At 45.7% G+C, this 25,848-nt stretch overlaps 1 long non-coding RNA gene across 1 annotated transcript; it reads right to left on the minus strand.

Moving 5' to 3' along the window:
• Positions 1–495: 495 nt before the first annotated feature.
• On the minus strand, positions 496–11,735 carry LOC112619084. The gene is made up of 3 exons (XR_003118172.1): positions 11,489–11,735; positions 2,055–2,153; positions 496–950 (listed from the first exon to the last, which is right to left on the minus strand). It is a non-coding gene; the product is annotated as an uncharacterized LOC112619084 (long non-coding RNA).
• Positions 11,736–25,848: the final 14,113 nt, after the last annotated feature.

Raw genomic sequence — 25,848 nt, forward strand, 5'->3', positions numbered from 1 at the left:
GGTACATATACTGTATATCTTTCTCAAATCCCCAAGTTCTGACATGCCAAGCACTGCTGGTCCCAAGCAAGGGTTTGAATAAGGGACTGTGACTCTTCAGTGTATCTATCACAGGGTTATAACAAGGATTAAATGACTTAATGTTTGTACAGTGCATAGACTATTACCTGGCACATAGTAAGCACTATATACATATTTTTTAAATAAAATAACAATAGCTATCTTGTCTAAAGTAACTCAGGTGGAAGGCTAGAGAGGAAGGTTCTTTGAGACTTTGAGTGCAGGAATGCCTGACAAGAAGCCGTGCTGTCTGTGTGTGTCATGCTGCCTCTGTGACTCCAGGTCTGGGGCTCATGTCCTTTGGTTCACAAACTAGCCTTGTGTATACAATAGTTTGAAGCAATCTCTGCCTTCTGAGATGATTATTAAGTGAAATCAGCCTTCTGTTTGTATTCGTCAGCTTCGCTGCCATAACAAAATACCACAGACTGGGTCACCTAAACAACAGAAATTGATTTTCTCACAATTCTGAAGGCCAGAGGCCTGAGATCAGATTGTCTGCAGGGTTGGTTTCTTTGAAAGGCTCTCTCTGTGGCTTGCAGGTGGCTGTCTTCTCCTTCTGTGTTCACATGGTCTTCCCTCTGTGTGCATCTGTGTCCTAATCTCTTCTTATAAGGACAACAGTTATACTGCATTAGAGCCCATCCTAATGACCTCATTTTAACTTAATTACTTCTTTATAGGCTCCATTTCCAAATACAGTCACATTCTGAGGTACTAGGGGTTAGGGCATCAATATACGCATGGCGTGGGGGAGGAGTGGGGAAAACAGTCCAGCCTATAACACTATTTTTAGAAACTAGATAAATTATCACTCACAGCAGATGAATCCCATATGCTTGCTGGCTTGTTTCTGCCACAGCATGTTTCAAAGTGTTGTCCAGGACCACCTGCAATCGAATCACTTGGACTTTTAATAAAAATCAGTCTGCTCCAAGTCCTTGAGTCAGAATCTGGGGCAGAGGAGCACAGGGCCCTGGGATAAAGCCTACTTGTGTTTTACATTCATATGAAGATTTGGTTTAATTAAAGGGACTTGGGAAAAGCAAGGTAGTGAGGTATGCCACCCCCCAACCCCACTGCACCTCCACAGCCACTGCAGTCACCCCAGGTAAGGGCAGCCGAAAGAAGAGCATGAGGGAGGGAGTCAGGCAAGTGTGAGTCTGAGCAGGGAGCGCTGTGTGTCTCCTCTAGTGTGGCTCACCGGAGGGCCATGAGACAAGCTCCTCTCCACTCTAAGTTGGCCTCCCAGTACCAATGAATGTCCCCACCCTCACCCCTTTCAGTAGATACTGAAATAGGGGACTTTGCAGTGTAGATGCCAGGAGAGGCTACAGGGGAGGCTGCCTACCCAGAAATGCCAGGCTGTGTTCCACAGCCTGATAAAGATTCTAGTCATTTCTCTTGGCAAGCATTCCCCTACCCCTAACCCCAGCTCCTGGCAGAACTCAAAGTTGCCCCTGCCCCTCAGAATGGTGGAAGACCTGAGCCTTGAAATAATGTTTAAGGGACAGGCAATAGTGGCAATTTTCCCAAGCCAAATGCTGAACCAGGGAGCAGAGGTTGAGGCAGGTTCACATAGTCACTGACTCTGCTCCAAAGCTTCCAGCGATGTGGGTAAGCTGGTGGGTCATTTGGCTTCCTGCAAGCTGATGTATGGGAAACAGGGTTGTCATACACATGGGTACAGCCTTTGAATCACGTCCCAGACAACTGCCGTGAGCCCTCTAGAGTGGGTGTCTGCTGCAGGTGTACGTGTGTGCGCACACCCATGTCCCACGCCTGTGTTAGGGTGGCCACCAGCCTCTCATGTCAAAAATTCCAGCAAAACAGCTGTTGAGTGGGACTCTAAATGATAGTGATTTTCCTAGCACCATGACAACAAGACACCATCAAAGCTAATGGCGCTAATCCATCCCTCGTCTTTCTCTGCTGGTTCCGGCTTAGATTTTGTTTCTTAAAATACTTGCCTGGCTGGCAAGGCAGTGACTCACCTGCACCAGGACTGAACAGAACAGGCAGGGGGTGCTTTCTTCTGAAGAGCTGTCAAGAGCCAATACAGCACCTGAGGTCTTTCATTTCACACGTTGTTCCTGTCAAGGGGGAGACATTCTTATTCTCTTGTCAAAGTTGGGATTGCCAAAGAAAGCAAAGTGGTCAGAATGTGTCAAACTTTGGCACTTGTATTAAACAGAGTTTGAGGAAATCATGCAGGTTTGGCTGAGAATCTCTTCCTCATCTTCCATCCAGTGCAAGATAGACCACATTTTTACAGAGAACTGTCAAAAAGGAAAGTTCACATTAGAGTCACTCAGCTCCATGTGCGTCCTCTGGTGGCATCTCTCTCTGTGTCAAATCCTGTTAGGACTCCACGAATTCTGAGTATTTCGATGATTTAAGTACTCTTCCGAAGGTGGTAATTTGGAAATTGCATTGTTGGTAAATTTGAATTAATAAAAAAGCAAAGTCAAGAATTTTATTGGCAATGAAAGTAGTTTACTGGTTATCTCTTAATTCCATTTGAATTCCACAGGCCATAAACTGTGGTATATTGCGAAATACCCTGAAGTCGGGTGTGGATTCACATCGTAGATTTGCTGCTTATTAACTGTGTGACTTTAGCCAAGTTACTTAGCCTCTCTGAGCGTCCATTTCCTCAGCTGTCAAAGTGGGAATGATACCATTTCCCAAATTATATTGCAATGAATATAACAAGACATCGTGAGTGTGAGAGATGCTAGGAGAGAGGCTGGCCCATAAATGCTCATGTCTTTTCCTGTCTCTTGTTTTTTTCTGTAACTTAAGTGAGCATCATTTATAGCTAACTAATATTTTAATGTTGACACATTTCAGTAGATGGTTTTCCATACTTTTAGAATGTCGTAAATAATTCTCCAAGAAGTAGAAATGACTGGGATACAAACCCTGAGACCAGCAGTTGCCAAAGTCACAAGAGGTGATTTGCAGGGTTCAGACAGTGATGCAGGAGCAAAGCTTCCGTTTTGACTTTCAGAGATTTGGGAGCAGTGAGTTGTAGTGCCCTTTGGAAAGGTCAGTAGAAATGCTCTGTGAAATGTGAAAAGCTGGGTGCCAGCTCCAGGGGTGCCAGGTGAGGTCCCACTGGAAGCCTGCCTCTTCCACCCCTGCCTCCCTGTCTTCAGCAGCACCCTTTCATTTTCTAGTTAGATTGGCTCAGGTCCCAGCTGACTCCTTCTGGATGTCCAGCTATAGACATCTGTCTTTGTCTCCAGCACTTTGAGTCAGGTTTTCATAGTTGCTGGGTTTTTTTTTTTTTTTTTCTGTCATTGTGTTTGTTGTGGTCTTAGTTTTCTACCAGACTTTAATGGAAGGAGACCAGGTTTGAGTCCAGCTGCACCCCTTATTAGCTGGGTCATTAAGGACAAGTCCCTTCACCTCTTTGAAATGCAATATTCTGATTTATATATGGGGATCCTACATTATTAGGTTGTTGTGAGAGCTAATGTGACTAAAATTCACATTGAAGTCTTTTGTAAACTGTAAAGTGCTGAGAAGAAAAGATAATTTCAAACCCCTCTTAGCAGGTATACTTTACTGGAACATATACATGCTCAAAGATACGTGTTAAGTTACTTTATGATTAAAGATATTTGCCACAAGAATGTTGTTCAATCCCCAAACACACGAGGGGACATTCTGAGCATTCTGCAGTGCTTCCAGTGGGTTCCCGGGTGGTTTGTGAGGGAATTTGCCATTTACCTTATATTTGCCATGTCCAGGCTCATGCTTGGGAACATCCTGTTTGATTCCTATGAGGTAGGTATTAGCCAAGTTTCCCCCACCAGGTGTGATGGTCAATTTTGTGTCGACCACACTAGGTTAAGGGGCATCCAGATAGATGATAAAACATTATTTCTGTATTTCTGGGTTGTCTGTGAGGGTGTGTCTGGAAGAGAGTAGCATTTGCATCAGGGGACTAAATATAGGAGATCACCCTCACCAATGCAGGCGGGCAGCATCCAACAGGCTGAGGGCCAGAATAGAACAAAAAGGTGGAGGAAAGGTGAATTTGCTCTCCCTTCTGGAGCCAGGACATTATCTTCTTCCACCTCCAACATCAGAATTCCAGATTCTTGGGCCTTCCAACTCCGGGACTTATATAAGCTGCGTTCTCTACGTAAGCTGTCACCCACGTTCTCAGACCTTGGGCCTCTGACTGGGAGTTACAGCATCAGCTCCCCTGGTTCTGAGGCTTTCAGTATCAGACAGAATTATACCCCCAGCTGTCCTGGCTCTCCAGCTTGCAGACTGCATATCATGGAATTTCTCGAGCCAATTTCATGAGCCAATTCTCATAATAGATCCCCTTCTCATATCTGTATATGTCCTATTTGTTCTGTTTCTCTAGAGAACCCTGTGTGATACACTATGCATGCACAAATAAAGTCACATCAAGACTAATAATCCAAATGTTAGTTTGTTACCACCATTTCTCACTTTGAACCTAGCTCCCAGCAAAGCACCTTCTACCCTGCACTTTTGGGGAGTTCCTGGGCTAGGAGGTCTTCCATGTGCTCATCAGCAAATCAATGCCCGGCACTGTCCCTTTCTCTGCTCTGCCATCTCACTCTGGTAAAGTTGCTCTGTGGATTGTCAAGTGGAAAAGATGCCTTTTTCTCTCTTATGCTCATTTATAGGGGGTCTCATCTCAGTGACCCTGTACTCCAGTGTCTTATGAAGCACTAACAAATAGTCCCTTTAGCTTTTAGTGACAGCTCTGCCCAGGAATCAGACATGGGTCTGATATGGAGTAGGGTGAAGGAAGGGGTTCTGCCCCTGTCACCACAGTGTACTCAAAACTACTCCCTCCTCCAGTATGGTGCTTCGCCTTTTGGTGAGCCCACCGTGCGCAGCTCCCCGCATTTCCTCAAGAAAGGGAGTTTTCCCAGATCCCCGTAGGGTTTCTTCACTAGTCCACTAGATGTGATGGAGTCCTAGCAGAGACTCCAGATTGCACATTCCCACTATACCGATGAGGAAACGAAGGCTTAGAGGTTAAGAAACTTACCCAAGGTCACACGCTGAACAGGTGACAGTCAAGAGCCAAACTCAGAGCAAAGTTCAAATCCCACATTCTTTCTGACCAAAATCCTGTGATTAAAGTGGCAACATGACACGTTGTTCTGACCCTGGTATTCACACAGGAGGGCAAACTGTGCTGGTCACTGTTTACTATACATACTTTTCTCCTTCCCAGGGGTTTATTTAAGTCTCTTTCTGCTTGGTTTCCATTGAGAATTATACTCTGGGCATGAAAAACTGGGATTCCTTGCCATTTCACCTTCCTCCCCATTCCTAGCTGCCCTCCCAGTGAACTTACAGTTTGTTTCATTCTTACTTGGCTTATGGTTAAAAGAACTGTGGTGGGGCCAGCCTCGGTGGCTCACTCCTGTAATCCCAGAACTTTGGGAGGCTGAGGAGGGCGGATTACAGGGTCAGGAGATTGAGACTAGCCTGGCCAATATGGTGAAACTCCATCTCTACTGAAAATACAAAAATTTGTATTTTCAGGTGTGGTGGTGCATGCCTGTAGTCCTAGCTACTCAGGAGGCTGAGCCAGAAGAATCGCTTGAACCCAGGAGTTGGAGGTTGCAATGAGCGGAGATCATGCCACTGCATTTCAGCCTGGGCAACAGAGCGAGACTCAATCTCAAAAAACAAACAAAAAAAGAACTGTGGTTCTTACACAGGTGACAGAACAAGCAAGTCCTGGCTATGGCAAAGATACAACTGAGCCAGTGTTAGTAGATCTGAGAAAAACACGTATTCCTTGACTTGATTCCAAAGCCCCTGCAACCTGGCCACCCTATACCAACCCTGTTCCAGCCTAAAGGTCTACACGTGACCCTAAGTTCTCTTTGCTCTCCTCCCAGCTATAGCCTGATGCCCATGAAAGATGGGACCTGTACCCCATGTGCTCACTCCTCCTAGCCCATTCCAGCGATGTGGCATCTACGCTCCATTCTGATTCTCTTGGTCAGGGCCTTGACCTTCTATCTTGGCCTTGCCAAATCTTTCCTTTAGGGAGCAGGATGCTCTTCTTCTCCAGAAGACATTGTCTGGGGACCTGCCTACATCTAAACACACCTTCTCATCATTCCCAGAACAAAGGACTGTTTCATCCCCAGGCATGCCCTCTCGACTGCTTCAGACTCTGGGTGTACCAGCTCCACTCACCACATAATAAAACTCTTGGGGTATGGAGGAGGATGCACACCACCCTGTCTTGGCCCCAACTGGCCACTTCCCGGAAACTCTGGGATCAGGTGGCTGGCCACTTTCTTTGCAGGGCTCCTAATGCATCACCAGCCACAGTTGTTGATGCTCAGGTAACTGAGGGAGCTGTCTTCAGTTTAGACCTCTTAAAGACTCCATTTCATATCCCTCAACCTACAACCCCTGCCTTCCCATTCCCTGTTTCCTTTCTCTCCATAGCATTAATCAGCATTTTGATATGCAATATATATCAAAATATATAGCTTACTTCAGGAGTAAGCTCCTTGAGGTTTTAGTCTGTTTGTTCAAGCAGTGTCTGGTAGGTGCTCAATGACTGCCTGCTGAATGCATGACTGGAATGACCACGATATTGAACATCAGCACCAGAGTACACGTACCGAGGTGCTGGGAAGACCAGGAATTCTTGTTCTTTTCTGTCACAGAGCTCAGCTGTTAAAGATTTCCAAACCTCCTCCATCTTAGCCACAGCAATAAATGGTCTACACGTTCATTCTCGGCACTGCACTGGGCACCATGGGAAATGCAAACCCTTCAGGCAGCTTAGTATCCCCGCTCGTCACTGAGCCAGCATCCCCTGGAAAATGAACTGTTCCTCTTGGAAGCCCTCATTACACCCTCATACGCCAGCATAGAGATCTGTGTTCTCCATCGGTCTCCATTCTTCCCAGACACAAGCCTGTCTTACTCAACTTCACATCCCTGGTGCCCAGCACAGTGCGGAGAAACTATGAAGGGTGTGATAAATATTTGATGCATAAATGAGTATCTGGGATCCCACATGCAGAGAAAGCCAGCCCCTTCTGAATTAATTATGTGACTCAGACACTAGGGGGTGATGAGTTTATTTCCCTTTATTATGATTAATAATTTTTTTCCCAAAGAGTTTTTCAATTCTGAGAGTTAAGTTTTACATATTGTAAATATCAAGATATCCTTTATGAAATAATACTGTTTCCGAAAGACAACATAAATTTTGGAGTAAGACTGATGACTATGTTTCCTTTTTCTAGATTTTAAATATCTCCTTTTACATAGGGCTGATTTTAAAATCATGCAGATTTAAAAATTTATGTGGAAGTGTTTTGTGACACTGAAAATAAGAGTCTGTGAAGAAAAGCTAATGCTGCCTTTACTATCTCTTTGTATCTGGAATAATTAAACTTTTTGTTTATTATAAAAACCTTTTTAAAAAATAGGCAATAAATTAATTGTGCAGTTTATCTTGGATTTAGAAGAAGTTGATTCTATTTTTTTTTTTTTTTTTTTCTTTTTGTAGAGACAGAGTCTTGCTCTGTCACTGGACTACAGTGGTGCAATCATAGCTCACTGCAGTCCCTAACTCCTGGGCTCAAGCAATCCTCCTGCCTCCGCCTCTCAAGTAGCTGGGATTACAGGTGTGAGCCACCATGCCCGACAAGAGGGTGATTCTTAAAAAAGAGAAAATAATACACAGAGAAAAAGTAAAACAGTTGTTGTCTTCACATCAGTAAAGAGGGAGACTGAGCACTTCCTAAATGAAACTATTTACAGGTTGGACCAAGCTTTAAACTATACTAGATATTTAGTTGATTATATTTCCTAACTCTAATTATTAAAAGTAATTTAATCAGTGTGGGAAGAAAATTTAAGAGGGAAAACTAAATCTGCTTTATGATTTTCAAAGTTAGTTTTCTACACTGATCAATGCATGAATAAGTGCTCAGGTGCCAATTCATTTCCCGCCATGGAGTTACTGTGCTTTCTGAGTTTTAGAGAGTTAAACTCCGAAGGCAATAGTGGTTCTATCTGTTGTGCCTGCCTACCCAGCATTCATTACCCCATTTTTCTGCTCATAGCCTTTTGATTTTCTTTAGGGGAGCCACCCCTCACTCCACTTTCAGTTCATGAGGCTAGGAATAGTCATGTGACCTGGGCTTCGCCAATCAGGGCTTGGTTCAGAGATGGGTACATTACCAAAGCTAAGCCAATGCGAGCCTGACTGGGATTTTGCGGGCACTATTAAGAAAGAGATCCTTTGCCCTTTGCTACGCTGATGCTTGGAGCTTCTGCCTGAGAGTGAAACTAACACAAAGAAAGCAGACAGATGGTAAATTCAACTCATATTGCAACTTGAATGTGCCAATAAAATATAATTTCTCTAGTTTGTCCATAATCAGTCTGGTCCTTCACTAGTTAGGGTTTAAATCTTGATTCAGTCCAATAATTCAATATCCCCACTGAGAACATGCTTGCTTTCTCAGATGGCTTCCTCTTTCTCCTTCTCCTCCCATAAAGATGCCATCAGGATGCATGGCCAATATTCAACAGGTACATGGCATTATGGCTGCCCTCATTGATAAAATACTAAAATATGCATGGAGCAGTTGGTAAACAGGTTCTGCCCTGAGATCCCTGTTCCTCATAATCCATCAACTAAAGGGTTAACTCCGGGCATAGTAGGACACCTCCATTTAGACTCCTCAGCGCCTCAGCCTATAAGGATTTTAAAATGTTTTGATCATCATCCCTGCAGGATGTGTTGGGGTGGAGGCAGTATGGTGGTGTGTGTCTTTTCCATGTCCTCATGGTGTTGAGAGGAAGGGAACTCTTGTCCTTGTACTGGTCCTTGAGCATAGCTGCCTTGCATGTGATTATTTTGGGACAACATCCACTTTTGTCTGTCCTGGGTGCACTGAAAGCCTCTGATGTGGGGGTCTGTGGATGGGGAGCTTATGATCCATCTGGAGGCAGTACTCCCAAAGGTGTTCCCTGACTGGTCTAGCTCCTTCTCTGCTCTTCCTGCTGCTATAGACTCTGACTTCTGTCCATGACTTCCCATCAACCCTGGTCCCAGGGTTCTCCTCAGCAGCCCACACCACTGAGTCACCTCACTCCAATGATCACCTCTGGCACACTGGCTACAGGCTTGCTGCTATGTCTAGGTAGAGTCTAGGCTTCATAGGGACCTGACACAGCTTGAAAAGTCCATAGCAGGGCCTGCTGCTACCTGAACAACACTGGGCTCTTCCTCTCATAATTCTGGAGGGGATGTGGGGGAAAGATCTCCCTCTGCCTTTGTGGTTAAGCTTTACTTTTCCAATACAATCTCTCCACTCAGGCCTCTTGTCTTATTCTGCTGCTTCTGTCCTCTGATAATCTCCCACTTTCTCCTGGTCTAGACCTTTCGAATATAAAACCCTAAGGTTTAGTCTACCAAGCTCAGTTCTTGACCCTCTGAAGAGGAAGGTAATGGAATGTACAGGATATTTTTTCAAGGTAAGGGCTTGAATTACATGGCTATTGCCTTGCTACAAAATTTGTTTTTGAATGCCAGAAGCTGAGTGTTATGCTTTCTTTCTCTTTGCATACTTTCTGGAAAGAACTTTCATCTCTTCCTAGGCAGATAAATGCCTTGAGTAGACTAAGTTCATATGCTTTGAAAGGCAAAAGAGAAAAGTACATTGATAATTTCAAAACATTATGCCTATTATACATGACAACACCTTTAAAGCACCTGAAATCTAACTGGGCCTAAAGCCAGTCTACCCAGTTTAGCAAACCCATGGATTCCATGCTTAGAACTGGGTTTCAGTCACTTGCTACCCATAATCCTGAGTGACATGGTAATAACAGTATCCATTTCACATTATTTGAATAGCACTGGGTACAGATCCACGTGCAAATGGGGCTGATTAAATGCATTTGATGGTAAGATTACTGCCAGGGTTAGATCCTGACACAGATAAAGCTTACTTAAAGAGCTCCCCAAGTCCATTTCTAAACCTCCCATGTACATTTCTTCCCTTCCAGTGGTAGAAAAAAAGAACCAAGGAAGAAGATCCCTTCCTTTGGGTTATCTGGGGCCAGAATCCCCTCTTCTGTCACTCACCCTGTGGTGGTGCTGGGGATTGTACTGAGACTCCAACTTATTTCTCCTTGCTGACCCCTCCTGCTTTCCCTTTCCTATAAGCTTGTTCCAGTTTCCCATAGTTGCGAAAACAAAACAAATAAAACAAAACAACAATGAATAAAGGAAACTCTCTCTGCCTCCTCTTTTAGCTGTAACTTCCCCCTCCCTGCCCAACCAACTCTCTGGAAGCAGTGGTTTATACCTACTAGCCCTGCCTCTCCTCCTCTCCTTCGACTCCATTTTGCTTCTAACCTAGTGTGATTTGGTTTCTGCCCTCACATCGCCACTAAAACCAGTCTCACAAGTAATCAATGACTTCCTTATTGTCAAATACAACAGACACATTCCAGTGCTCATTTGCTTGACATCTCTGTGGCATTTCCCACTCCTGACCACTTCTTCAACCTGGAGAGTCTTGATGTGAACTGCTTGATGCCACTTTTTTCTGGTTTTCTTTCCATTTCTCCATCTGTTCCTCAGGATCTCTTATTTGATCCTTAGGAGTTGGTATCTGTCAGGCTTGGGTTTCATGCTTTCATAATCTTCTCATTCTGCCTGCTCTTCTGGGCCATCCCAGCCCTGCCCTGGCTTCAGTGACCATCTTTAAGTTGGCTGTTCCCCAGTAAGCACCTCCAGGCCTCTCTCCTGTGCTTGGAACTCATGTTCCTAACTCTTCCTGGAGGTCTTCACCTGGATGTCCTACAGCCACATCAAACCCATGTTCAAAACATGTCATCTTCCTTTCAGGTCAGTTTCTATTCCTCTCCTTGCAATCACAGTCAATGGTATCAACATCCATGAAGCTGCATAAAGAACCCGAGAATCCTCCCGGATTTCTATTTCCTTTCCCCTTTCCCTGCCTACTGAGGCAGAACCTTGTACCTGTCAGTATATTGGATATCCACCCAGAGTAGCGTGTGTGAGTGGATGAATGAACTATGGTGCTACAGAACACCATGGCTCCAACCTGAGTCTGAAACTTGATGTCATTTTGCCTTTCACAGTTTTTCACTGCTTCTTCATTAACATGAGGGAATCCACCCAGAAGATCTTCATCTCTGAGATCTATGATCCACACTACTCCAATTTGACACCTTAGTCACATATCCACTTAACTCCATTGCTTTTTCCTGTGCCTATCATACCTAGGTAAAGAGGAGGGGAGCCCCTATGATAAAGTGGGACTTAAAACACAAATTATGCCACCTTGCAGAACATATTTTCCCTGGTAAGAGGGCCCAATGTCTCTCTGCAGCCACCTACCTTGAGTCACAGTGAGAAGTGGAAAGGGAAACAGAGAGGGTGCATAGGAAGGGCGGGAGAAGCTGAAGGAAAGATTAACAGAAGCCATTTCCTCCTTTCCCTGTCATGCCAGATCCTGTAACTGTCTGTGTGAGTCTCCCCCAAGCGCTGCTCACGGGAAAGCACCTTCCCTCTTGTTCCTCATGACTTCTGTCTGGAAACGAGTACCGTGACTGTCTCCTGAACGCCTACGTGCCTAGCACTTTCTACTTCTCAAAACATTGCACGAATATTTATTTGAGTGCCTTCCATGTGCAGGCGCTGTGCTAAGCAATGTGCACCTTATCTCATTTAAATCCCACGACCCTAGCCTATTTTTATCTCCGTTTTGCAGACCAGAAAACTAGGGCATGGAGTGGTTAACTACCTCACTAAGGCCATCCAACTAGTAGTGTGGTCCTGGAAATCATCATATCAAACCCAGGTCTGTCTGATTCTATGCCTAAATCCAGGGCAGCCGTAGCTACGCTGCTTCTGACGTATTCGTGGTTATCTTTCTCTGCCACTCAGACACTGAGTACATAGTATCTAGGCATTTGATAAGTGCTCATTGAAGAAGTGCTTAAACCATGTCAATACGAGCTGGATCTGGTCCCAGCCGCCAGAATCCAGAAATGCAGCTTTGGGCCTTTCCCATCATCCCTTTGGGCCTCAATTTCCTCATCTGTAAACGGAAGGCATTATGCAGATGCCCTCGAAGGAGGCTGTGCCTTTAACATTCTGTGGCTGTCTTCTAATGGTGCGGTGTCCCCAACGTGATGCCAAGAAACTGCACTGAAGGCAGGACCCAGCAGCTCAGTTTGCCTACGCGGCCCCAGCTGCACGGCTGACGCATGCGCCCTCGCCCTCCATCCTCCGCCCTCGCGCCCCAGCCTGGCGCGGAGGCAGCTCTTTTCTGCGCACGCGCAGGCCCTCGCCGCCTCCTGACCGCTGGATTGCCTTGCTCCGGGAGGGCGCGGCTGCCTGCCCCGGACGCTGGGGAAATCAGTGCTCTCGACAGGGATGGGGGTCGGCCTGCCAGGAGCCGTTCGGGGCCCACGGGGGAGCCGCCTAGCCGCCTGGCCCTCGTTAGGCAAGGCCCTTGGGAAAGCTGCCCCCCACAGGAGAGCGTGTTCCCGCCCGCGCGCTGGACGTGCCGGGGAGCACAGAGAGGCTCTTCCCGCTCCTAGCACAGATGGAAACGCTCTCGCTCTGCGGCCTGGGCTGGGAGGCAGGGGAGGGCCCCAGAGCCCTGCCAGCCCGCAAAGCCGGGAGGATTTTCCTCTCAAAAACGATACCGCTGATTAAACTGAAAACTTCTAAGGTCACGGAGGACGTTTATCCGGGCTGGGGCGGGGAATGGGAGGGCTGGAGGCGTCACCTGATGTTATAAGCTACTAAAAGGCAGCGGACTCTGCCGGGAGGCAGGCGCTTCCTTGCAGCTTAGGGATGAATACATAAACCTGGGCAGCTATTTTTACACTGGCTGAAACGGGGAGCGTGTGTGTGGCAGGGGAGAGGACGCAAGCAGCCCTCCCCCATCCATCCCCTGATCTTCCCCTTCCATATGGAGAGTTACTCCTCAGAACCGAAGCATTTTTATTTTCTGAAATCGGGGAAGGGAAAAGGATGCGGATCAAAACGTTTCCTAAATGGTTAAAATAAATGAGATAGCAGCATTCTGAATTTTCACGCCTTGGTACTCTCAGGCCTTCCTCCCCTTGTGTGCCGTCTTTTGAAGTCCAGAGTTGTCGGTCTGAGTTTGTCTTTTCCTGCTCAGGGAACATGGAATGGCTTCTGCAAGATTTGGGCCTGCAGAGAGCTGGAGGAGACAGAGAAAAGAGGAGCGTTTCTGCCAGAAATGCATTCTCGAGCCCGACTTGCGCGTGTGCACTGCTGAGTGTGACTTTGCTCTGTTAGGACTTAAAAGAAAACTCTGCTTCTTTAAATAGGAATTTTCAGACCGTGATAAGCACTGGGAAAGCAGAAAGTTGTCCAGGAAGGATGGTTGCTTTGGATTTTCACCTGATTTAGACCAACTGGAGCCTGTGCTTTCTTGTCAGAATAAATTTGGAGCTGAACTCACCATACCCAAGAGGGAGATGTGCTGGGGGGAGGGCTGTGAGCTGTATGGGAAATTCCTGCTGACATCAAATCATTTCAGATCACTCAATTTCCTTTGATTTCATTCAACGTCATTTCATTTTCTTTCCAAGTCCTAAGAAGTCTGGAAATGGAGACGCTGAAAATAACTGCAAAACTTAAGGCATGAAATGAAGTATCTCCTAAAATTAAAGTGAGGTTGTAGAGATTCACCATCGTAAGGATTTGCGTAGATGACCTTTTAGCAATTTTTCCTTTGAGAATTATGGAGCTACAAACACACACGCACACACGCCAGAACCCCGCAAAAAGAAAACTTCACCAAGGAGGAAAGGTTACGTGGAAAGCTCTTCATTCAATGTGTCATTTCTAAGATTCACTAGATTGGAATGAGGATATAGAGTGGGGATGTTAGGGTGGGCAAGAAGCAGGGCATAGGGGGAGTTTTAAATGTGTTTCATCCATGACTAATGTCTCCAACAATGGGGAATAAAACAAATTTTGCCTTTTGTAAAGGGAAATTGAAATTCAAAGTTGTGGAGAAACATTACCACCCTGGGAGCCATGACGGCCTCCTAGGGTCTAGGAACAGCTGGGCTCTTAGAAATTCACCTACTTCCAAAGGCAGGTCAAAAGAAGGTGTTGCTTTATTGAGATAGTACAAATCAGGGTTTCCTTCATAGGACAAAACCCCCAAGCACCTCTACTATTTGTGTGCCAGTAACTTCCAGCCAAGTTTGAGGAAAGACCCAAATCATCATTATTATTGTTTGTTTTCATATATGTTTGTTTATTCTGTTTTCCTTTTTAAAACGTAGCAGAACTTGTACGTCTAAATGTATGCACACCCTGAGAAAACTTTCAAACCACTATTTAAAAAGTGGGAGCAGGACCATTCCCTTACCTCCCAGAAGACAATTCTAGGCCAGCCCCCTTTTCTATCCCTAACAAGTTTAAAGAGTATATCTCACCTGTGGGCAGGCCACTCGCTATCCCCAGTTTCCTTCACTGGCCTGTCACTCTATATCCATAGCAACTTAACTCAGGTCTGAAAATCAGGAAACCTGGATCATGTAGAGGTTAGGCCTCATGAGAGATTAAAATCAATAATCTGTCTTTTTAGATATTCTGTCAGAGAGCACATTTATTTTTAAGAAGCAACATCTAAGCTGTCCGAGTTCAAAAATCAGTTTCCTTTTTGTAATATAGCACAAGAGAAAGAGTTCCGGAAGTGGCAACTTAATTTGTATCTAATTTCAGCAAAATAATTGCAGACTGCTTCCAGCTTGAATGAGCAGTGAGGTATAGCTCCAAGTAGTTACTTATTTTAGTAGCACTCCCTCAGGATGAATGCTAGCTATTTTCAGTTGCATGTGGGAAAACCAAAGGCGCTGCCAAGCTGTGGCAAGTTGGCATCGTGTGTGAGCTGTCAACCAGGATACTTACTTCTACTCAGATTCATTTTCTAACTTGCAGTTGGCGTGTGACCTTTTTCTTTATTCAATTTGGGGTCCTGATCACTTCCTTCCTCTGCCGCCCTACCTTCCCACCGATCTCTACCCCCACAGGCAGCTTTTGGCTGAATCCATTTAATAATAACAGTGTGAGTGCCAAGTGGGTTGTATAAAATCCTTAGGGAGAACTGTGAAATGAAGCACATTGTTCTTCAGGGCTCCTAGGGACCAGAATGTACCCATCAACAAAAACTAATATGCAATAAAATTATATGTCTTTCTCTATAATTTATGCAGAGTGGGATAATGCTGCAATGAGGCCATAAATAGCTCTTGGTATATGTGGTAGGCAGCCTCTAAAACAGCCCCTGATAATCATCACTTCCTGATATTCTCTCTCTCATGTAACCTCTTCTTCAACCTGGGCTGGATGGACCTGGTACTTGGTTTTAAACAAACTGAATACAGCAAAAGTGATGGGATGTCACTTCCAAGATTGGGTTACAAAAAGTCTCTCTCTAAGCCAACTGCCATGGTGGGACCTGCCTCATGGAGAGGCCTATGTGGCAAGGAACTGATGTCTCTAGCCAGCAGCCACAGCAGTGAACCTGGAAGGTCACCCTCCCTTGGTAGAACCTTGAGTTGACTTTGGTCCTGGCTGACACCTTGATTACAGCCTGTGAGACCCTGAGCCAGAGGACTGCTAATTTACAACTGTGTTCCCGACCCATGAAAACTATACGATAACACACGTTAACTGTTTTAAGCTTCTCAGTTTTGGGGTAATTTGCTATGCAGCAATAGAAGACTAACACAGTATATTCCTTAAAGCAGATAGACCCTCCTGCTCCAGTAACCCCACCAGAGTTCTGTCTCCAGCCTTACCTCCTGCTACAGCCTCTCTATCACCCCTGGGGACACTTTTGGGGCACATCTTACTCTTAGGTGTCTTTTTAGGAGCTATTTCTCTTGCTGAAACAACCAGCCTCCTCTTCTTCACAGGATAAATTCCTGCTCATCCCTTGACACCTGGATCAGATGTGACCTCTGGAGAACCTTCCTGACTCAGCCAGGCAGAGCTGCCACATCCAGCCTTGGGGTCTCCACAGCGCTTTGCTTCTGCCTGTGCTGCAGCGTATCCCATGGCACTGTCCTTATTGGTAGGCCTGCTAGGCTGCAGCTCCAGGAGCGCAGGAAATGTTTCTTCATCTTCCAGTCGCTGGTGCCTAGCACAGCACCATGGTAAAACATCATTCTTGGAACAGATTACCAACTGTCTTACAGCAGCAGGGATCCCAGGCAGAAGAGAACATCTGGTAACTAGTTCCACTCTCACCTGATGCAGGGATCTTACTACAGCATCCTCAAAGTGTTCGGAAGAAGACCACTTTGGTTAATTGGACCACACACACACACACACACACACACAACACACATTCCAGTATTGTATTATATTGAGCACTCCATCAGCAGATTAAATGCTCTAGCAGCCAGCAGTGGTTTGAAGCTCTCTTGATCTGATCCCAGCCCCTTGATCCATCATTTAAGGTCATGGGGGCTTGAAAGTTGACAGTCCTATAATTTGAGTTATCATCATTTCCGTCCATGACCTTGAAGTTGATATGTCCCAGGCATCATGGACAGGCTTTACGTCATTTTTAGAGCAAGCTAGAAAGAAATCATGAAGGCATCCCAAGGGACAAGTTAAAGGGACGTTCTTAGAGACAAACCTGAAAGAAGGGAGGGTTGTGCTTTTCTCTCAGATGGTGATCTAGCCCATGAAGGGAGGGGCTCATTGCAGGGTAAGGCTGTTGGAAGATCTTTCAGGAGTGGAATATGTTGTAAGCCTATCTACCCCATCATCATTTTCCCCTCCGTTGTCCCTCTCCTAGACCCCAACTCACCTGTAGCAAATAGCTTCTTAACTGGTCTAATGACATTTAGTTATGACATATTCCAAGTTGTTCTCCACAGGGAGATCAAACTCTTTCTCAAATGCACATTGAATCACATCACCTGTCCACTTCAACACTCCAGTGGCTGCCTGTGCATGGCCTTCCCCAGCCTGGTTGAGAATCCCACCTCCTTGCTGTCTACATTCAGGTCACACTTGCCATCTTTCATGGCCTTGAATACGCATGTGCAGCCCCACTCTAGGGGATGCCCAGGACCCATTGGGCTTAGTTAATCCTATTGTTCCTTCAGATTTTATTTCACTCATCATTTCCTCAGAGATTTCCCTGATGTCCCTTATTAACAAAATCCCCTCATTATATACCCAGGACCCCACACATTGCAATGATGTTAATTTGTGTGGGTATTTGATCAAGGTCCTCTCCTTTTGAAGGCAGGGACCATGCCTGTCTTTGCTGACCCTGTATTCTTGGTACCTAGTATAACCTGGTAAAGAGCAGGATTCAATCAGTATTTGTTGAATAAGTGAATGAATGAATGAATGAATGAATGAATGAATGATGGGTGCTCTTTGAGGGTACCTGGAGGAAAAACAGAAATGTGGGGAGAATGAGAATTTAATGGAACCCAAAGCTGGGGCATAGAAAAGTAATTTGAAGTACACCACCATCCTAAAATGACTGTTGGACTTTCTTTAGACTGAGCGTGAACAACATTTACAGTTAGATGTAACTCCATTCCCCCAGGCTACAGCAGCCTCCCTGAAAACCTAGGATTTCAAGATGATTTCCAGAGCCTTTGGCTGTGCCTCCTACCCCTGCCACCCCATCAAGCCACACTAGCCCTCCCTCCCTCAGGAGCTGATGCTGGCTCTCCTGTGGGGAGGGGAGGAAGGGTGGAGTTGGGGGCGGATGATACCTCAGGTCCCCTTACTGAGAGTCTCCCTGTGTTACTGCCACCCCTAGCACAGCCGCCACAGTCTTTATCCCAGGCATGATCTGCTTGCTGCCCGCGGCTCCACTCTGCTTCACAGGGTGCCTGACGGCCACCATTGTTGTGACTGTCCTTGCTGGGGCCTCTACTCTTGGTGGTGGGGAATTTGTTTTCCTACAAGTGTGGAAAGCTTTTCAGCAAGCCACTGGTGGAGCAATAATTGATTCCCTTCTTCTTTCCCTTAGATGATTCCCACCCTTCCTTGATTGTCATCTCTCTTAGCAGTTTTGTAGCAGGCAAATAATTTTCCCTTACTTGTTCACAAATCTTAAATCTAGGAGTATAGGACCTGCTCATTGTTTGTATTTCCTAATTTCTGTTTCTTTCAGGGCTCAGGGAGGACTGACAGTACTAGCTAGAGTTGACAACCATTCATCCAACAAACATTTACTGCACAAGGAAGAGAGGTGATCAAGGCACTGCCCTTGTCCCCAGGAAGCTCGCCAGTGCATGGGACTCTGTGCAGGTGCCTTCACCTCTGGATTAGGTATTTGACTGTCAGGCCATGGCTGAGCATCCATCCTCTCTATGCTAATTTTTTCCAAAAGTCAGGAGTTTAGACGAACACTAATGTGTTTTTCTTCCAGCCTTTCCTGCACAAATGACAACATCATTACCCTCAGCTTTTAAAATGCAAGTCTGTACAGAGATCCCAGAGTCAAGGAGGGCGCCTGAGTCATTTGAGATAATTACCTTTTTTTTTTTTCTGCCTGAGTCTTGCATATCTGTGAATCAGCAATGGGGAAACTGGCATCAAAAAAATTAAGGGAGGCTTAAAGTGAGCAAAGCAGAGCAGAACATTGGCAAGAGCTGAGTGCTGCCACAGCAGGAACATCATGCCGATCGTCATCTAAGGGAGCTCATGGTGCTGTCTGCCTCCTCTTAGCAACATCCACACAGGCTGGTACAGTCAGATCATTGTGACTTGGACAGGGATGAAAATACTCAGCTGACACCAATAGCTCCCAGCACAGCCAGGGTATTCTAGAGGTGTGTGGTGTCAGGACAGCCTGTGCGGCCTCATTTATTTACCTGAGTCATCTGAACGAAGCAGTGACTGGCTTTGCCTCACTCTGGCAAGAACTCGCAACAAACCCAAAGCCTCTTCCTCCACGGCCTTTGCTCCTGCAGCACAGCACTGACATCTTTTTAGCATCATAGACACTGTCACGTGGCAATCAATGACAGATGAACTGTCCCTTCCCTGGGCCACGAGCTCTTCAAGGCGGGAGCCTTAGCCCGGTTTCTTCCATGTCTCCAGGGCCCAGCACGGGGCCTGGCTTCTAGTTGTTTTCTGATGAATAAGCGAATGGCTATAGACATGTACTCTTGGAAACACAAGGGGCTTCTGTAGTGGCAACATGTTCAATAGCACAGTACTGTATTGGTTCTTTATAGCCTGCAGGACCCAAAGAAGGAATGATTTTTGTTTCCTGGAAAAGGTGTACCTCATGAGGGCACTGCTCAAGGGAAGGTGCCCACAAGTTGGGGATCAAGGGAGGCACAGGTTGATCAAGGCCCCAGGAATTGAAATGGAGGTGTTTCTCCTAAGGAGGCTCTGAACATCTGAGGCAGAGCCTCGATTCTCCAGGAAATTGACTTTGCTGGAGAACAAGGCTGGGGGAGGCAGGCTGTCTTAGGGGAGGAGTCGTATTTCAGCCCCATTGAGACCCCAAAGGCGCACTCCCTTGCTTTACCCGGACTGTCCACCAGGGGGCAGGCAGAGGCAGGAGAAGAGGAAAGCGGGCGGCTGGTCAGGCCCAGCACACCCAGCCTGGCATCCCACAGGCTGGGCTGCCTGACTCAGAAAAGGCCAGGCCGCTCCTCCTGCCTGTTGTGGCCTCTGTGATTTTATATGGTTTGGCCTGTGACATCAGACACCACGCGACCATGGTAACCAAAGTATACAGCCTGGAGTGAATGTTAATAAACAGGAAAGAAATGATCCCTGGTGTCTTACTTTACTCACCATTTGTGGTCTTGTTATCCACGCCTAATGTCTCCTTTATTACCCTGAGCAATTGAGATGTACCTGAATTCAACAACTTTTTAAAATGAAATGCTAAATTGGGGAAATGTGAGTTGGTTTCCGTGTTTAACTAACTTTGAAAATAGTGCCATGAGTGACTGCTGCCTCTTGATATCCTGCTCAACACTCCTCTTATGTACAAACATGTAATTTACAAGGAAAATTATTTCCTTGATAATCCCCACATGCCTTCAAAAGTCATTTTCCCCAAAGAAACGTCAGGTGATGGGATCCCGTTATTAGTTAAAGTTTTTCCTAATACCCTCAAGGATTGAAGAAAAACAGCACACCTGTCCTCCTATACAAATTAATGGGCCCAGAGGCCCAGATCTAAAACAAACTAGGACTGAGTATAAAGGAATAAATGTTTTACCAGGCCAGATCACAGAAGTGAAAATCTTTGTGTCGAGATGAGAGCTGCTTCATACGACATCAGAGAGTTTGAAGGTTATAGTTCTCCTGCCTACCAAGAATATCTGATTAGAAGCTTTTTAAACTTTGCCTTAGTGAAGTTAAAGACTCTTTAATAAATTGAATCTTTAATTAGAATAAGAACAAACCGATCATATTACATGAACCAATAGAGAATGATAAAACAGTCCTAAAAGAAATGGTTTTCTAATGGAATCAGAATTCATATGCAAACCTTTCCATGCTGCAGACTTTTTTGAATGCTACCCCTGATTTCATTCCAATAGTATTCACAGCTGAGAAGTATCTTTTAAAGATATAGCATGATATCAAGTTACTTTAATAGTTTGCAAGATACTCTCAAGAATTACCTAAAAATATGCAGTTTCTATGATACCATAGATTCGCTCATCTAAAATTGTTTGATCTTCAATTAAAAACATAAACAGGCTTGGATATATTTGGTCACAGATATTGCCAGAGTTTCCAGATTGCATTGTTCAAAGGTATTTCATAAATATGAAAAAATGTGTTGAGAAGGCATTCATCTGATTGGGTATTCAGGCTTACAAAGAAAGTAATTACAGGGGCAGAGACTGGGAGTCAGCCCTCATTCATCTCAATTCTCTTTCACATATCAGCATAGCTTGACCTTGATTTTTTAGATGCAAGTAAAGGACATTGATGTAATTAAAATAAATTGGTTTTTTTCAAATATCCTGAGGAGTCTGGAATCAGACACGACAGACTCGATGGACAAAAGCCTGAAGGAGAACCAACTCTGAAGTCATCATAGTGGTTCTAAAAACAGTGTCTTTCTTTCTTATTGACCTAAATTTTCATCTTCTTTCTAGGGAACATTTGCTTGCCAGGTCCTTGGAAAAGGTCCACCTGTCGGCTTCTCCTCTCCCTTCCTTCTCGTCTGCATTTGCGTCTTCCGTTGAGATTCCCACCAGGGAATGTCGCTGCCGCCATGGCAGCCTCTGGTCAGCTGAAGTGACCTTCAACCTTCCTTGCCTTTCTCTGAGGGCAGGGGCCTTGCTTCTCCCATTAACAAAGCACTTTCCGTCAACTTTTAGGTTTCTTCACGGTTGATTAAACTGTGTTTATTTAGGATCCTTCTCCTCTTTCTGTGTCCGGCTGCTGACCTGTCTGCCGGCTCATTGTTGGAGGAGAACGCTCACAGGGTAGTCTATCTGACTGCTTGTTAGCAGCTTTGGTAAAGATTTTGTTCTGGAAAATGTTTAGCCTGTTGAAATACTAGTGCATCTTCAAAGCATATGACATTTTGCTTGGATAGTGTTCAGAATTGCTGTTACTGGGTAAGGCCAGAAGCATGAGAAAGAGAAAAACCTGAGCTAGCCTGTGAGCTATAACTGCTAGCATCTCCCTTGAACCTGGTGCATGTTGATCATCTTGCATGAAGCTCCATAAGGCCTCACTTGGTATGCTGTGGTTCATTTTTTTTTTTTTTTTTTGAGATGGAGTCTCGCTTTGTCGCCCAGGCTGGAGTGCAGTGGCGCAATCACGGTTCACTGTAGCCTTGAACTCCTGGGCTCCTGAGTAGCTGGGATTATGGCGCGTGTCGCCACACCCACTAATTTTTATTTTTATTTGTTTAGAAACGAGGGTTTCCTTATGTTGCCCAGGCTGGTCTTGAACTCTTGGCCTGAAGCAATCTTCCAGCCTCAGCCTCCCAAAGTGCTGCGATTACAGGCATGAGCCACCACTCTTGGAGGTTCTTAATAAGAGTAGATAGACATGGTTTTGTTGCTTGGAAATGGGAAGAAGAGAGAAAATGAGGCGCAGAAAGTTTTGTTGAGTGGCCAAAAGATAAGCCAGGACAAACACCTTAAGCCAGAACTCCATTTTTGGAGATTCTTGTCTGTAGGACAGCGAACACCCCTGCTGCTGCCCTGCCCTAGGTTCTCAGGCAGGCTCAGCTCCCCAGTAGCCCCCACACTCCGAGGCCCAGCCAAATGCCAGTTCCACCACATGCAGGCATCAGTTCTTTCTCTAAGCACTGTGACACGTACTTGCTATACCTCTCAGAATGGTATTTTTGTGTTTTGCTTATTTGTGTATGAATCTTATCACACTGGCTTGATTGTGAGTGCTTGGAGTGTGAGAAATGTACCTCTGCATGCCCAGAAGCATGTGATACATATTTTAGTGAAAGCAAATGGATAAATGGAGGTGCAGATGGATGCTGTCCCCAGTTCTTCTCTTTAATGCCACCTACTCACCTGGATAACTTGCCTTCCCCATTCCTCACACTATGCTCAGCTCCCAGCTTCTGCAATTGGTTTGGCTTTACTCTGTAGTTTGGTTATTTGTTCATCTCACCTTTATATCTCTGCCTAGTCATTGTCACCCATCTTAGATGATAAACTGTTAGGGGACTGAGGCTCCACTTAACTCCCTTTACCTACCACTTGACAAAAACACAGGGCATGACTAAACACTTAATGGACTTCAGAAGATGATCCTTATAATCAGAGAAGTGAATCACTAAAGCTGATCGCCTATCCTCTCAGAATGAAGGTTGAATGGTTCAGGACTTTGTGAAGTTCTTAGTCACCATTGCCCCCTTCCTCATAGTGAATCTTACCCTATACATTTTGTTTAGCTGCAGGCTAAACTAAGAATAATATTTTCTTATTCCTAGAACATAAGATTAGAAGACTGCTTCTAAAGGCTGGGTTTCTCAACAGCAGCATGTTGTCATCTTGGGTTGGATAATTCTGTCGTGAGGGCTGTCGTGAGCGTTGCTGGACATCTCGCAGCATTTCTCGTCTCCACCCATAGACGCCAGTAGCATGCCCCACTGTTTTCAGGAATTGCCAGAAGTCCCTAGGGTAGGGTGGGGGGGCAAAGCCCCTGGTTGAGAGCCACTGCTTTAAGGGATAAAGGTGGAAGAGGGAAGCCATGGAGGAAAGGAAATGATGGTCATAACTAGGTATTCTTCTCTTTGGAGGTTTTTGTTTTGTTTTTTAAAAAATGAAACCAGCATGGTGTTCTGCTCTGACAGTTGGGAGAGGAGAGTCTTCCAAATGCATTTAAATGATACAGCATTTCATCACTTTGCCCTTTTACACCCCTTAAGGGCTATTTTTTTCACCATTACCACTAGGTTGGACCTGCTTTCTGTGGCTCAATCCCATCTTGTTTTAGGAATAGCTTTCTGGAAGCTCTGACGGGCACACGATGACTTGCTGGGAGAGGCACCAGCGGGGCTGCTTTGCTGTCCCTGGGCCTGGACACCGCCCTCATGAGGATACTGTGTTTAGGACTCTGCTTCTCCACTTTGCTGATCTGGGAACTAGATTTTTTTTCTTTTCCCTGTGAATTAGTAAGCCACTGGGAGCAATAATTCACCAAAACTGGACTCACCAGACACTGGGCTGCACACCAGACGATTACAGTATTGCTTTAAAATGCATATCCCCAGAGCCCTCACCCGGAGTTGGAACGTGGGCAAGCAGCATGAAATGTGGCCCATAGTGCACGTAGGGCCCCAGGCCAGCGCGGCCCCAGCCCTGGCCCGGATGTCTGGCCCTTTCTGTCTCTGCTGCCAAGGGGATGACCTTTGTGGCCGGTAGAGGGCGGGGCGGAGAAAAAGCTGGGATTTAAGAGAAGAGTGAGAGCTTAAAGATGTGCACGATCTTTAGAAATAATTTGCGGTGTCTGCTTCAGTGAATGTTGGTGTCCCGAGGCCGAGTGCAAGTCGTTCCCAGTGGACACGTTTCCAGTGTGGCCTTCGGTGATCAGGATGACCGACGAACTGCAGAAGCTGTGGCAGAGGTGGAGTCAGGACAGAGGGTGCTGGGTGATCTCAGGAGCTATTCTCCCAGGCTGTGGGAAAGCCTGAAGAAAGTGCTCTGCTTCTGTGCGGAGCTCATCTCCCTAGCGATGGGCACAGGCACTTCTGCCCTGAGGGGGAGCTGCTGTCTGGCTGAAAGCGGCTGTGCCTCCCTGGCACAGGCCCTGGTTCTGCAGATCCCCCGGCCCTTCCTCCCTTGTGGACCACCCTTCTCTGTCATCACGCTCTGTCATCACATGCCCCATTTATTTATTTATTTATTTATTTATTTATTTATTTATTTATTTATTATTTTGGACGGAGTCTCACTCTCTCACCCAGGCTGGAGTACAGTGGCTCACTGCAACCTCTGCCTCCTGGATTCAAGAGATTCTCCTGCCTCAGCCTCCCGAGTAGCTGGGATTAGAGGCACACGCCACCATGCCTGGCTTTTTTTTTCTATTTTTCTTTTCTTTTGTATTTTCAGTAGAGATGGGGGTTCACCATGTTGGCCAAGCTGGTCTTGAACTCCTGACCTCAAGTGATCTGACCACCTCAGCCTCCCAAAGTGCTGGAACTACAGGAGTGAGCCACCACGCTTGACCCACGTGCCGTTTTTTTTTTTTTTTCTTTTTTAATTTCAAAGGTCTGGTCACCTGCATTTGCTAACTCGGTGAATGACCTCCTGCATTCTGGGCTTGCTTAGCAAAGCTCCTAGAACCTGGAGATCGGCAGGGCTTTCTTCTGAACAGAGCTGCAGCCTTTTTGCTGCCCCTGAGCTAGAGCATTGGGTCACGAGTGTTCTCTAGGTTTGTCCCTTGCTTTACCCTGTGGGATATTCCTTCTCTGGAGATGTTTTCTCTTTGATTGTAGCTAAAGCTGACAGATGTTTCTGCTAAATGGATGGTGAATGCCTTTGGAAAGTTCGTATTTCTCCCAATAGAGAGGCAGGGAAAAGAAAGGAACATTGTAGTCTCTGTGTTTTCAGCCAAGGAAAGTGAAAAGCCATCTCGTTTTCTATGCTGTCAGGATGCCTGATGCTGTCTTTTGAGCCCTGCCCATCTTTTGGGTCCTGGCCAGAGCACATCTCTGTTGGGCTGGGAGCAGATCCTCAGGATGTGGAAATGCATTGGCTGGACCTGGTTTTGTGTCAACCAACCAAGTGGGGCAGTAAGCTAACCACACGGAGAGGCCCTTTTCTCTACTTAAGTCATTCTCACATCCATTGCTGGGCCTTTGTCAGAGAGTCCTTTGTCACTTTTGAAAATGTGATTTCTTAGGAAATAAAAGAACAGTATGGCCATGGTTAGTTTTGCTGGTAAGTTCTATTACTTGACACAGAGTAACTGTAATAGAAAAATATGAATCTGATCAGTGTGTTAGGAGGTCTCTTACTACCACAGCAATCATCTTTGTCCCCAAACACCACGATCCTGTACTTCAAAACCATGTTCTTCAAAAGCCATTGTTGTTGAGGAAACAGGACAAACTGTGCTTGTCTAATGCTGATTTCCTGTAAAAACGAAAGAGAGGAGAATGAAACGAAGCCATGCAATTCCAACAGAGCTCTCTGCAAGCGTTGTTTCCATACTGGTGTGTTTTTTCACTGATTTTGGTCAGGGATGTTCAGATTTTC

Source organism: Theropithecus gelada, chromosome 2, assembly GCF_003255815.1.
Source record: "Theropithecus gelada isolate Dixy chromosome 2, Tgel_1.0, whole genome shotgun sequence".
NCBI lineage: Eukaryota > Metazoa > Chordata > Mammalia > Primates > Cercopithecidae > Theropithecus > Theropithecus gelada.